General features: G+C 37.6%; 1 long non-coding RNA gene across 1 annotated transcript; it reads left to right on the top strand.

The window, feature by feature from the left end:
• Positions 1 to 13,464: 13,464 nt before the first annotated feature.
• On the top strand, positions 13,465 to 14,336 carry LOC122426831. Its single transcript, XR_006265240.1, has 2 exons — positions 13,465 to 13,516; positions 14,225 to 14,336. It is a non-coding gene; the product is annotated as an uncharacterized LOC122426831 (long non-coding RNA).
• The last annotated feature ends 378 nt before the right edge of the window (positions 14,337 to 14,714 follow it).

Here is a 14,714-nt window from a genome sequence, read left to right as displayed (position 1 = left end):
ATGACTTTAAAACCTACCATTCACGTATGCTTTCAGTTCAGTTCAGTCGCTCAGTCGTGTCTGACTCTTTGCGACCCCATGGACTGCAGCATGCCAGGCTTCCCTGTCCTTCACCAACTCCCAGAGTCCACCCAAACCCATGTCCATTGAGTTGGTGATGCCATCCAACCATGTCATCCTCTGCCATCCCCTTCTCCTCCTGCCCTCAATCATTCCCAGCATCAGGGTCTTTTCCAATGAGTCAGCTCTTCGCATCAGGTGGACAAAGTACTGCAGTTTCAGCTTCAGCATCAGTCCTTCCAATGAACACCCAGGACTGATTTCCTTTAGGATGGACTGGTTGGATCTCCTTGCAGTCCAAGGGACTCTCAAGAGTCTTCTCCAACGCCACAGTTCAAAAGCATCAATTCTTTGGTGCTCAGCTTTCTTTATAGTCCAACTCTCACATCCATACATGACCACTGGAAAAACTATGTGCTTTACATACTATATTTACATATGCTTTACATATTATAAAAGTTCTAATATTTAAATGTACTTTTCAGGTAATTTTTCTAAATTGCAGGAAGAGGTGATTGGTATATTTAATGACTAAAGATATTCTTTAGTTTCAATCCTATAAAATCTTAGATTTGTTGCCTGTGACATTCACATATTTTAAAATGTGATGCCTGAGGAAAGACTCTCTTAGGATGATATTTACTAAGGAAACACACAAGATGGCATTTCTGGGGAGTAACAGTCCTGTCCTATGACCTCATCTACTTTGTAAGTGATCTGGATTACACGTATCTCCTCTATGTGCCAAGAAAATAAACACTGAACTGAACTGAACTGATTAGATATTAAATAGTGAATTGATACATACCGCAGTCGGTAATTTTTAATATACATGTCTCCTTGTAGATGTGCAGTGTATTGGAACCATCAAGAACCTCAGCGATCAGGTAGTTCAGTGTATTTAGCTTACAGAGAAGGAGAGAGATGAACGGGTTTATGCCGGGTCACACAACCTCTTAACGGCGGAGGAGGACTAAAAAGCTTGTGATTTCTTCAATCTAATTCGTATTCAGGGTGCATTGAGGACCTGAAGGATAAGTAAACTGTTTTACATTCTTATAGCTATTGTGGCTGCTGCGTTTACCTATTATGGCCTAATTTTTTGTCATAGTTATGATTTATGTGATGCGTCTTTTGGTTAAGAATGCAAAATTCCAGTCATCACACCTCTCTACAGAGCATGATCTACTTTATGACGCACTGTTTCCTGGCAGTTTCCAGAGATCCCTTACAAGCAAAAGGGACAGCCTGGGAAATCAATGTCTCCAATAAAAAAGTCTCTAGTTCTACAGTTGATACCCCTTCTTGCATACATACGAGGTCACGAATATGCCTTCCTTCAGGTCCGGCGCTGTGGGTTAGGACAGATTGCATAGGCGCATGCGTGGTGGTTAATGCAACAGGACTTGAATCATTTTCAGTTTCCTTTCGTCAGGCTGTACCCAAGAATCTGAACTCAGGAGCCTGATTTTCATTTTGCGTCTTCATCTGGCAGATCTCCTTTAGGTCCAGGGTTACCATTACTTCAAAGGGAATGCTCTTCGCAGAGGAGGTATCCAGTAAAGGAAGAAAAATGAGATTCCACCTCATTATTTTAAAGACGGGTAAAATAAACAAATTGGCAATGCATGTTTTCTTTTAAACTACTCAATTGGGATCTTTTTTTGTCAAAGAAGGTTGACTTTAGAGGCTTCTATTATCTGATCGCCACGTGAAGGGGATCAAGTATATTTTTCATTTGATGAAGTTGGGTAGAAGTTGAACTGAACTGAATTACACTGATTGCTATTTTCCATAATTTCCAACAAACTTTTAAAATACACTTACCTATTATACCCCTTCATTTTCTATAACTGCAGAAGAAGGAAAAAGACTCGTACAGATACGGAAACTCAAAAAAGCAAGCCAGTCACTTGTTTTTATACAGAACCCAGCATACTGACATTTTAATGATGCTGGGCTACTGCCATAGTGTGAAATTTTGTATTCAGAGCATTTAAAAAGGGAGTGGTGCAAAGACAAGTAAGCCTCCCATGGAATGGATTCGATGAGTTTGTGTAGGAGACAGGTACCAGGTAATGCTTAGCCTCCTTGGGTCACCTTTCCTCCTGAAAAAATTAGAGGAGTCCTTTAAATTTACGGGATTCACAGCTGACTGTAGTGCCTTTTACGGAGACCTCTTTGGGTCTGATTAATTAGTAATTGGGGCGAGAGCTATGCACTTCAGTGACTCTTGCTGCCTTGATTGTAAATCGCAATCTGGTGCGAAATCTCAGCAGGTCACATTGCTGTTTTTGCTGTACCCCAGTGACACAACTGATTAAATCTGTGTAAACAGTATCATTATGAAAATATTTTTGTTATAGGCATGAGGAGTTAACACATTTTTATTTTGGATGGAAATTAAAATTATTTGTGGGAGCTTTGTATGTTTTCATCAATTGTCAGTCATCCCAATAGAGCATGTAGCGAAGTAAACTGTTTTAATTTTCACAAAGGAAAAAAAAAAATAGCTCTCAGACAGAGGGCTTTTAAAACTGAGAATTATGATCATTATGTCATTCATAATACACATAGAGACATTACAGGCAAGTATTATGTCACTTAATAGTTAGTTAAACAAATAAACAGAAATATGGGAATTCACCAGCATATTCCCCTTGCAACGGGGGCACTTTTGAATGAATAGATATATTTTAATGGATGCCAGCACACACACACACAATCTCACACACACACTCCCAGATGCCTCTTTTGTATTCTACATGTTTCTTAAATTAGCTTTAACAGAACTTTGAGTTGCCTGTGGATAGGAGAACCAGGAGCTCATCTGTTCCTACAGAAGACACAGACTGGGGATGATGACTCTGGGATGCTAGGGATCAAGAGGAAGTTCAGTAGAGGAATAAGGTGAGCCGTTAGATCACCTTGAGCACCCCATGTAATGTGTTTACACTTGATTCTGAATCAAGCAAGTTTGATTTTTTTTTTCACTATACCCACTTGGCAGTCAGACTACTGGCACCTCTCAAAAATTTTTTTTGTGGAGGGGTAATAAGGTTGAGCAAATGTGCAGTTTGCCAGGATTGTAAACTATGTAAACTTCATGTTTCTTTTGTTCTGAATGGTGACCTAATTATAAGGGAGCAAAAGACTATGTTTGATAGTCTTAATGAGGATTTCACCTCTACTTGCTGAGATTGGTGGTAAGTCAACCCAAGCAGATGGATGTTCTCCTGTTTGCTTCATTTCACAGAGCACTTATTGGGAAAAGCTTAAATGAACTTTAATCAAATATGTCTATTAGCTTACTGAGACTCGAGTTGCTGGTCATCTACTTGCTAGCAACTAGAATGTAGATAAAAGAAAGGTAACATTTTATTTTTCTTCCCTTGAACCTGTGAATATCATGGTCGAAATATCAAAAGGAGAAAGAGGGAGCTAACAAATCACCAAATTTGCCATGTGCCAACTTCCAGATTTAAACAAAGAATTGGCTGTATACATTTCAAATGACTGCCTTCATATTATCTAGGCCTAAAAAACAAAGAAACAAAACTGCCTTTGAAGAGAAGAGGAAGCATTTACCATACCCTTTAATGCTGTGCAGATGTTGTAACTGCTCTTGCCAGAGGTGGGAGTAACTGTGTGTGAATGGACTGGCTGCAGGATATTGGTTATCAGTAGAATATTCAGAATAATGAAATTGTATATTATTATTGGAGCATTTGCATTTTCCCGATAAGTATTTTGCTTGGGGTTTCCAAAGATCTTTGAGCATGGGTCCCTCTAGAGAAATCTGTTTGTTCACAACTCTCAGGGTGGTTTTTTTTGTTGTTGTTGTTATTTGTTTGTTTTGTTTTACTGTATCCCATTGGCAATATTTGTCACTAATGGGAACTCAGAATCAGCTGATTAGATCATATTTGGAATAGTTTTGTGCATGTTACAACTATCTTTCCAGACAGCAACAGGCAAAGATGTTTAAAGAATTAGTATAGAGGGAGAGGTAGAAAAGAAAAATGTTATTAATATAATTGACTTTTTAGAAACTACTCACCAACCTAGTTCAAAGCACAAAGCGAAATCTAGATTTAGCTTCTAGAAAAGAGATATTAAGGAAGAACAGTGCAAATCTGAGTTACTCAAACAGGAATGAAGACTAAGAAAATGTGAGGATAGTTTATTGTCAAATATAAACAAATTCAGAGTGATTCCATTTTCTTGTAAAAAATTTTTTTTTTGCTAATTCCAGCACTCCACCTTTGTAATGTAACTTATGCAATGCCAGTAAAGTTTCCTCTAGCTAAAATCTTTGAGAAATAAGATTTTACAGTCTACAAAGCAACTTTCCATCAGCACTATATGCAAGATAATTGAATTTTACTTTCCTATTCGTAAAATCAAGAGTCACTTTATGCAATAATAAATAAAATAATTACTCTTTCCTAGTAAGTATTTGCACAATATTTTTTTCAGAATATATGATATATATCATATAATATATTCTATCACAATATTCTGGCTGTGAACTGCACCATAGTTTTGCAAAATGCTGCCTTTGGGTGAAGCTAAGTAGAGGGTACATGGGATCTCTATGTTATTTCTTACAACTGTAGCTGAATCTGCAATTATCTCAAAAAGTTTAATGAAGAACATAAAACTGATTAGTTACTTTGTCTTTGCAGAGGCTTAATTGCTAAGTCGTGTCTGACTCTTGCAATCCCATGGCCTGTAGGCTACCAGGCTCCTCTGTCCATGGGATTTTACAGGCAAGAATATTGGAGTGGGTTGCCATTTCCTTCTCCAGGGGATCTTTCCTACCCAGGGATTGAACCTGGGTCCCTGCACTGCAGGCAGATTCTTTATAGACTGAACTACCAGGTAATTTCACCTTTAGAAAAATGGATATATGCATATCTACATGCTTCTGCACAGATGACCTTCCTAAATTCTTTTAGGACTACATATTTTTATGTCAGCAAAATGAAATACGCAAACACTTGCCCATGCATTGTTTATGTTGAATATATTTAACCTGCTTTGATATTTTATTTAATTTGAAGAGTTATTTATGTATTATTTTGAAGACCTTAAAGATTGTTTCTGAAAGCATGGAGCAGTGTCATGGTTAGAAAGCATGAACCTGGAAGTCAGATTGCCTGGTTTGAATCCCCTCTATCGCTTATAAACAATGAATTTGAGTAGGTTATTTAATCAGTCTTCTCCAATTTGCTCCTAAAATAATGATAATAGTAACTATCTTATAGCATTGTTATAAGGACTAGACAAATTAATACACAGAAAACACATAGAATACAGCCTGACATACAGTAGAACTATGTGTTAGCTGCTGCTATGAAGATAATGATGATGCTGTTTTACAAGCATCAACTTATAGAAAACTCATGTTAGCCCTAGTTGTAGGTACCCTGATTGGTCTCATCTTCGATGGCTAGGTGAGATGTCTTGCCCAGGTAAAGCTTGTCCTGTTTGGAAGGACTGTAATCACTCGACTATCAGTTTTGCTAGTGAGATAGTGCAGAATTTTATTTTGTTGTAAGAAAATAATGTTATGTTTTATTAGGCAAAGAAACATCTGATTTTCTATTTAAATAATAATGACTTTAGAAACAACACTAGAAAACATTTTTCAAAAAGCCAACAGGTTTTCTTCTTAGGTTTCCAGTATTGATTCTGCTGGATCTGGAAGGCATCTTCCCTCTGGTATTTTGGTCTTTCAGTTTTTCAGCCCGGATAAACCCACAGTGAAGAGGTGTAGAAAAACAAAGGGAAGGAAGCCAACCCAAAGTTCATTTTCAAAGCTTTGGAAAAGCTGAGGTTTGGTTTCAGTCCAAAAAGGGTCAAGATTCAGGTCAAATCTTATTTTATATAAAATGACTGGCTTCGTTTTAAAACAATCTAGTAGTTAGAATTGTGGTAGTTTCTGGTTTTAGCTAGCCTTTGAGAAGAAATGCTGAAATTAATCTTTTCAATGGGAAGGGGACTCAACAATGTACCACAGCTACCAAAACAGGGACTTCCTGGCAAAGAATGACCATTTGTTAAACTGATTATCATGTGTAGTAAAGAGATTTTTTTGTTGCTGTTGTATTGAGTATGTGAAAGTGGGCATATATGTATGTTTGCCAGGTATATATATGTGTGTAAAAAATCATTTCCAAATTGGAAAATTGAAATCTTCATCAAGTGATAGTGTAGCATGATTATTAAAAGTTCAGACTTTGGGCCCAGACTTGGCTTTGCACTTAAACATATGTGACCTTATGAGAATGAGAATAAAATAATAGTAGCTGCATATCAACTGGTTTTAGAGAATAAATAGTGAATTTATATAAAGCAACTAGAAGATTATATGATAAATATTTAGAAAAGGCTTAATAACATTTAACTGTGCTACAAAATGCATAGTTAACTGCTGCCCATGTGCTGAGTTCAGACTGCCCATGTGCTAAGTTCAGACTTTGCCTTATTTATATAAATAATTTTCCTTAATATTAGTCATTTCATTCTAGTTGTAGCAGTTAAACATATGCAAAACAATATATTAATAGGATAATTAAAGCACACAGAAGAAAGAAAGTGAATCAGTTACAAGTGCATTTGGCTGCAAATTACAAAACACCTCCACTATAGATTTTTTTTTCAAAATAGGGATTGAATTTCCCACATACAGAGTTTAGGGCTAGTTTACTGCTAGTGTTAGAATACTGACTATTGCCAATGTTTTTGCAGATTTCTCAACATCTTCCTAATAGGCAGTGCATCACCTCTTCCTTTAAATCAGGAAGATATTAGGAGAGGCAGTGCATCTCTTTAGGCAAGCTAAATCTTTCCTAGAAGCTACACTTTTTTTTATGACTTTTCCAATAGTTTTCCAACATCCCTTAAAAATGCAGCAAATAATATTTTTTCCCTGAGTTACATGACATGCTTAGTTGCAAGGTAATCTGGAATGGGAGGTCCTAAGGTAACCATGATTGACCTAACCCATTTATGATCCATTACTTTGGGTCTGTATGTATTTTCAGCAAAAAAAAAAAAAAAAAGAACAACAAGAAGAAAGAAAGAAAGCAGAGTTCTGTTAGCAATTATGAGGAAATCACTGTTAAGGAGACAGCCAATGGTGTTTGCCATCCATAGCCTTAGGCAGCACAGTGAAAGAGAATATGGGTTAATGAGATAAGGCTTTCAAGGGGCAAAAGGTAGAAGAAAGAATGTTTTAAATGAAAAGTTGACTGTGAATCAGCAGAAATATCTCCAGGAAAAAACAGAGTCGAGAAGAAGCCTTAAGGTGTTTGAAATGAATAAATGTGAAGCCATGTGGAAGAGTTAGTTTTGGAGGAAACAATTTATTAATTTCCTTGTTTCACTCTATCAAACTGACCAGCCAGTAAATGGTCAAGAATTTGAGATTTCCAGACCTCAATACACGTTTCTCCAAAGAAGACATACACATGGCTAACAGGCACATGAAAAGATGTTCAGCATTGCTAACTATCATCAGAGATATGCAAATCAAAACTGCACTTTGATACTGAGGTACCTTACACTGATCAGAATGGCCATCATCAAAAAGCCTAAAAATAATAAATGCTGGAGAGGGTGTGGAGAAAAGCAACCCTCCCAAACTGCTGGTGGAAGTGTATATTGGTACAACCACTATGGAGAATATATGGAGGTTCCTTAAAATAAAAATAGAGTCACTATATAATCCAGCAATCCCACTTCAGGGTATATCTGTGGAAAACACAAAAACTCTAGCTCAAAAAGATACATGCACCCCAGTGTTCACCTCAGCACTATTTACAATAATCAAGACATGGAAGCAACCTGATTGTTCACAAACAAATATATATATATATTATCCATTCCTCTATGAATATATATATTATTATGCATACATATGTATTATATAACCATAAAAAAGAATGAAATAATGCCAGTGTCATTTGGAGAAACATGGATAGGGCTAGAGATTCTCATACTGAGTGAAGTAAGTTAGAGGAAGGCAATTATCATATGATATCACTTATATGTGGAATCTTTAAAAAAATGATACAAATGAACCTATTTATAAAACAGACACAGACTGACAGACATTGAAAACAAAATTATGCTTACCAAAGGGGAAAGGGGAAGGGAGAAGGGGCAGAGATTAGGAGTTTGGGATTAACACACTACTTTATATATAAAATAGATAAGCAACAAAAACTTACTGTATAGTACAGGGAATTATATTCAATATCTTGTAATAACCTATAATAGAAAAAAAACCTGAATCACTTTCTGTATGCCTGAGACTAACACAACATTGTAAATCAACTATACTTTTATTAAAAAAAGAATTTGGGATTCTGGAGATATGCAGATAAACTGGAGATATGCCTTATTTTCAAGCATCCACCATTTGCAAAAATGGAAAACCTCAATAAATTTCAACATTAAACTGCATTGTCTAATATCAACAAAATAAAACTAGAATTTAGTAAGAGACGTATGAAAAATAAACTTGGATATTAAGTATATGTATCCATATTTATACACACATAGTACATATAAATACATATATGTATGTGTATTAATTAAAAAATAAATCACAACTGCAATTATAAATTATTTGCAAAATAAAAAATAATTTGAAGCTCTTTTTGTCAAGATATGTGAGATATAAACAAACACTATTCTCAGAGAAGATTCTTTACCTGAAAGGTTTTCATTATTAAGCAGAAACCAAAGGAAACATCATTAAGCAAGAAGCCAAACAGGAAGAAAAGTGAATTAACTGATCCCACTTGGAGAAGTTGGAAAAAAGCAGGAAACAAAGGAAAGCTTGAAAAGGAATTACTAAAACAGAAAATAAAGTAACAAATTAGATACTAATAAATTGATAATATTCATGAATCCCCTTCATAGATTACAGCCTTATCATGGCAAAGGGGCTTGTGTAACTCAATGAAGGTATGAACCATACCGTGCAAGGCAACCCGAGATGGATGGTCAAGGTGAAGAGTTCTGACAAAACGTGGTCCACTGGAGGAGGAAGTGGCACCCACTCCAGTATTCACGCTGTGAGAACCCCACAACAAGTATGAAAAGGCAAAAAGATATGACTCCAGAAGATGGGTGCTGCAGGTCAGGATGGTGTCCAATCTACTACTGGGGAAGAGCAGAGGACAAAACATCAATAGCTTAAGAAAGAATGAAGTAGCTGGGCCCAGTCAGAAATGATGCCAAGTTGTGTATGTGTCTGGTGATGAAGGAGTCTGATGCTTAGAGAACACTATTGCATAGGAGCCTGCAATGTTAGGTCCATGAATCAAGGTAAATTGGATGTCATCAAGCAGGAGATGGCAAGAGTGAGTATCAACATCTTCTAAATCAGTGAACTAAAATGGGTGGGAATGGGTGAATTTAATTCAGGTGGCCATTATATCTACTACTGTCGCAAGAATCTCTCAGAAAACAATGGAGTACCCCCCACAGTCAACAAAAGAGTCCAAAATACAGTGCGTGCATGTGTGCTCAGTCAATTCAGTCGTGTCCGACTCTGCGACCCCATGGACCATGGCCCGCCAGGCTCCTCTGTCCATGGGATCTCCAGGCAAGAATACTGGAGGGGGTTGCCATTTCCTTCTCTAGTGATAAAATATGAAGTGAGTGAAGTGAAGTCGCTCAGTCGTGTCCAACTGTGACCCCAGCGACTGTAGGCTACCAGGCTTCTCCATCCATGGGATTTTCCAGGCAAAAGTACTGGAGTGCTTTGCCATTTCCTTCTCCCCAAAATGCAGTACTTGTGTGCAGTCTCAAAGATGACAAAATGATCTTGATTCATTTCCAGGGCAAAGATTTCAACATCACAGTAATCCAAGTCTATGACCCAACCTCTAATGCCAAAGATGCTGAAGTTGAGTGATTCTATGAAGATCTACATAGGACTAACACTAAAAAAGATGTCCTTTTTATCACAGAGGATTGGAATGCAAAAGTAGGCAGTCAAGAGATATCTGAAATAACAGGCAAGTTTGGCCTTGGAGTACAAAATGAAGCAGGGCAAAAGCTAACAGAGTTTTGTCAAGAGAACACACTGATCATAGAAAACACTCTTTTCAACAACAGAAGAGATGACGCTACACATGGACATCATCAGATGGTCAATACCGAAATCAGATTGATTATATTCTTTGCAACCAAATATGGAGGAGCTCTATACAATAGCAAAAACAAGACCTGGAGCTGACTATGGCTCAGATCCTCAGCTTCTTATTGCAAAATTCTGTTTTAAATTGAAGAAAGTAGGGAAAACTACTCGGCCATTCAGGTATGACCTAAATCAAACCCCTTATGATTATACAGTGGAGGTGATGAATAGATTTAAGGGATTCAATCTGGTAGACAGAATGCCTTAAGAGCTATGGACAGAGGTTACTAACGTTGTACAGAAGGCAGTGACCAAAATCATCCCAAAGGAAAAGAAACGCAGGAAGGGAAAGTGATTGTCTGAGGGGGCTTTACAAACAGCTGAGGAAAGAAGAGAAGCAAAAGGCAAGGGAGAAAGGGAAAGATATATGCAACTGAATGCAGAATTCCAGAGAATAGCAAAGAGAAATGAGGGCCTTCTTAAATGAACAATGCAAAGAAATAGAGGAAAATAATGAAATGGGAGAGACTACAGATCTCTTGATGAAATTAAAAGATGCTTGCTCTTTGGAAGGAAAGCTATGATAAACCTAGACAGCTTATTAAAAAGCAGAGATATTACTTTGCCGACAAAGGTGCATGCATGCTAAGTTGCTTCAGTCCTGTCTTACTCTTTGCAACCCCAATCCAAGGCTGTCCATGATTTCACAGGCAAGGATCCTGGAGTGGGTTGCCATGGCTTCCTCCAGGGGCTCTTCCTGACCCACGATTGAACCCCTGTCTCTCAAGTCTCCTGCACTGGCAATCAGGTTCTTTACCATTAGTGCCAACAAAGATGCATATAGTCAAAGCTCTGATCTTTCTAGTAGTCATGAACAGATGTGAGAGCTGGACCATAAAGAAGCCTGAGCACTGAAGAATTGATGCTTTCAAATTTTGATGCTGGAGAAAACTTTGAGAGTCCCTTGGACTGCAAAGAGATCAAATCAGTTAATCAAAGAGGAAATTCAACCCCAAATATTCATTGGAAGGACTGATGCTGAAGCTCCAGTAGTTTGGCCACCTGATGCTTAGAATTGACTCATTGGTAAAGACCCTGAGTCTGGGAAAGATTGAAGGCAAAAGGAGAAGAAGCCAGTAGAGGATGTGTTGGTTAGATAGCCTCACCGACTCAATGGACATGAATTTGAAAAAACTCCGGGAGATAATGAAAAATGGGGTCTCAAAGAGTTGGGCATGACTTTATGACTGAGCAACAACATGAATTTAACTTGTAAATATTGAAAGGTTGTTGCTGAACCACACAAAGACACCAGGATTCTTGGCCTCCGGAGGAGAAGAATTCAATCTGGGGCCAGAGACGAGGCTTGATTGCTCAGAGCTTTGTGTAATAAAGTTTTATTAAAGTATAAGGGAGACAGAGAAAACTTCTGACATAGGCACCAGAAGGGGGCAGAAAGAGTGTCTCCCTGCTAGTGTTAGCCATGGAGTTATATACTCTCTAATTAGTTTTTACAGTGAATCAGGAGAATGTCTGGAGGTTGTAAAGACCTCACTAGACCTACTCCCACAATTTACACCTTAAGATAACAGGATTAGCCAGAAGGTTTTTTCCAGAGACTGTCCTCAAGCAGGATCCATGATTGTTATATAATCCTAAGGAATGTAGAGGGACAAAAAAAGTTTGTCCTTTCTTCCTCCTTGAGAATTCCAGACACCTCTCTCCTTGGGGACCCCTGGACTTCTTATCAACCTGCCTAGGAAATGACTCTCTCAATATTATTAAAAGTTATAACAAAACCTGTATATGTTTGTAACCATAGCAAATGCTAAGAAAATTATCAAAGAAATTTCCCTTTGTTAAAATTACTAGGCTCACAGAATTTTGTGGAGAATTTTTTTCAGAAAAGCTTGACAGAAAATTCTTAAATCACTCAACAACTTTTATAGGATAAAAGGTAAAAGAAAATAAAAAGCTTTCCAAATGTAAGAAATTCTGGAAATTCTGAGAGCGGAGATCTCATCATCAGAAAATATAATCAATAAAAGATATAAGAGAAAGAGAAAAAAATAAGTATGGTTTAAACTCACTTAAATTGTAGAACAAAACTCTTTAGTGAATTGTCAGAGATAGAATTCAGCTATTGATTCAAAGAAAGTTCAATATTAGGAAATTTATTAGCTGAGTTATCATACCTCTAGGATAAAGAGGAAAAAAATCACAATCACTTTCTTAGTTGCTATTAATATATTTTGTAATATTGAAGAACATCTATATTATAGTTAGTAAAAACCACTTTTTGTATACTAAAATTTTTAAGATTGTTTTCTAACAAGATAAATAAACTTTATAGCTAGTTAACATTCAGCATCACACCTGTTGGTGTAACATCAGTGAAATGAAGTGTTAGTTACACAGTCATGTCTGACTCTTTGCAACCCCAAGGGCTGTAGTTGGCCTCCTCTGTCCTTGAAATTCTTCAGGCAAGAATACTGGAGTGGATTGCCGTTTCCTACTCCAGGGGATCTTCCCGACCCAGGGATTGAACCTGGGTCTCCTGCATTGCAGTCTGACTCACAAGGGAAGCAATACAGTCTTTGCAGTCTGACCCTCAGAGGAAGCACTAGAAGAAATGCATTTAAAATCAGGTAAAACATGAAATTAACACAATTTAGTAAATCAACTACAAGTTTGAAAAATTAAAGTAATAGGACAATATATTATAGAAATGCAGTAGATCATCTAATAAACTTCCCAAACTACATAACTATCTTGTATGCCCATCATTACCTTTAGAAAAAAATGACATAGCCAAGAATCCCATTAATTATGATAGTTAAAAGAACTAAATGTCAAGTGTCAAATTTGTTAAGAAGTGTCCAAGTTTTATCCAGAACTTATAATTTACTAAAGGGCTTTTCAAGAAAGACATAATTAAATCAAAACATATCTTATTCTTAGCTATAAAATTTTAATACTATAAATATATACAATCTTCTGACTATAAATTTAATTTAAGCCTGATCAAAACATAGGTGAAATTTATCTTAAAAACTTGAAAATATATCCGACATTTAAGGATATGTCATTAAGAAAATTCTGAAAGAAAATATGCATTGGAAGCAATGAAGCCTCCTTTATACCACATGTTCAAGGTCAGGAGTGGTGGCCGTGAGGAGATATCCCACGTCCAAGGTCAGGAGGGGCGGCCGAGAGGAGATACCCCATGTCCAAGATAAGGAGCAGCGGCTGTGCTTTGCTGGAGCAGCCATGAAGAGATACTCCGTGTCCAAGGTAAGAAAACCCCACTAAGATGGTAGGTGCTGAGAGAGGGCATCAGAGGGCAGACAGACAGAAACCACAAGAAACTAACCAATCTAATCACACGGACCACAGCCTCGTCTAACTCAATGAAACTAAGCCATGCCGTGTGGGACCACCCAAGACGGGCAGATCATGGTGGAGAGGTCTGACAGAATGTGGTCCCCTGGAGAAGGGAATGGCAAACCACTCCAGTATTCTTGCCTTGAGAACCCCATGAACAGATGAAAAGGCAAAAAGATAGGACACTGAAAGATGAACTCCCCAGGTGGGTAGGTGCCCAATATGCTACCTGGAGATCAGTGGAGAAATAACTCCGGAAAGAATGAAGGGGTGGAGACAAGCAAAAACAACACCCAGTTGTGGATATGACTGGTGATAGAAGCAAGGTCTGATGCTATAAAGAGCATTATTGCACAGGAACCTGGAATGTTAGGTCCATGAATCAAGGCAAATTGGAAGTGGTCAAACAGGAGATGGAAAGAGTGAATGTAGACATTCTAGGAATCAGCAAACTAAAAAAGACTGGAATGGGTGAATTTAACTCAGATGACCATTATATCTACTACTGTGGGCAGGAATCCCTTAGAGGAAATGGAGTAGCCATCATAGTCAACAAAAGAGTCTGAAATGCAGTACTTGGATGCAATCTCAAAAATGACAGAATGATCTGTTTCTAAGGCAAACAGTCAATATCACGGTGATCTAAGTCAATGCCGCGACCAGTAATGCTGAAGAAGCTGAAGTTGAACGGTTCTTTGAAGACCTACAAGACCTTTTAGAACTAACACCCCAAAAAGATGTCCTTTTCATTATAGGGGACTGGAATGCAAAAGTAGGAAGTCAAGAAACACCTAGAGTAGCAGGCAAGTTTGGCCTTGGAGTACAGAATGAAGTAAGAAAAAGTCTAATAGAGTTTTGCCAAGAGAATGCACTTGTCATAGCAAACACCCTCTTTCAAAAACACAAGAGAAGACGCTACACATGGACATCACCATCTGGCCAACATGGATTCAGATTGATTATATTCTTTGCAGCCAAAGATGGGGAAGCTCTATACAGTCAGGAAAAGCAAGACTGGGAGCTGACTGTGGCTCATGAACTCCTTATTGCCAAAGTCAGACTTAAATTGAAGAAAGTGGGAAAACCACTACACCATTCAGGTATGACC

Source organism: Cervus canadensis, chromosome 24 (assembly GCF_019320065.1).
Source record: "Cervus canadensis isolate Bull #8, Minnesota chromosome 24, ASM1932006v1, whole genome shotgun sequence".
NCBI lineage: Eukaryota > Metazoa > Chordata > Mammalia > Artiodactyla > Cervidae > Cervus > Cervus canadensis.
This window is presented reverse-complemented; position numbering and strand designations above follow the sequence as displayed.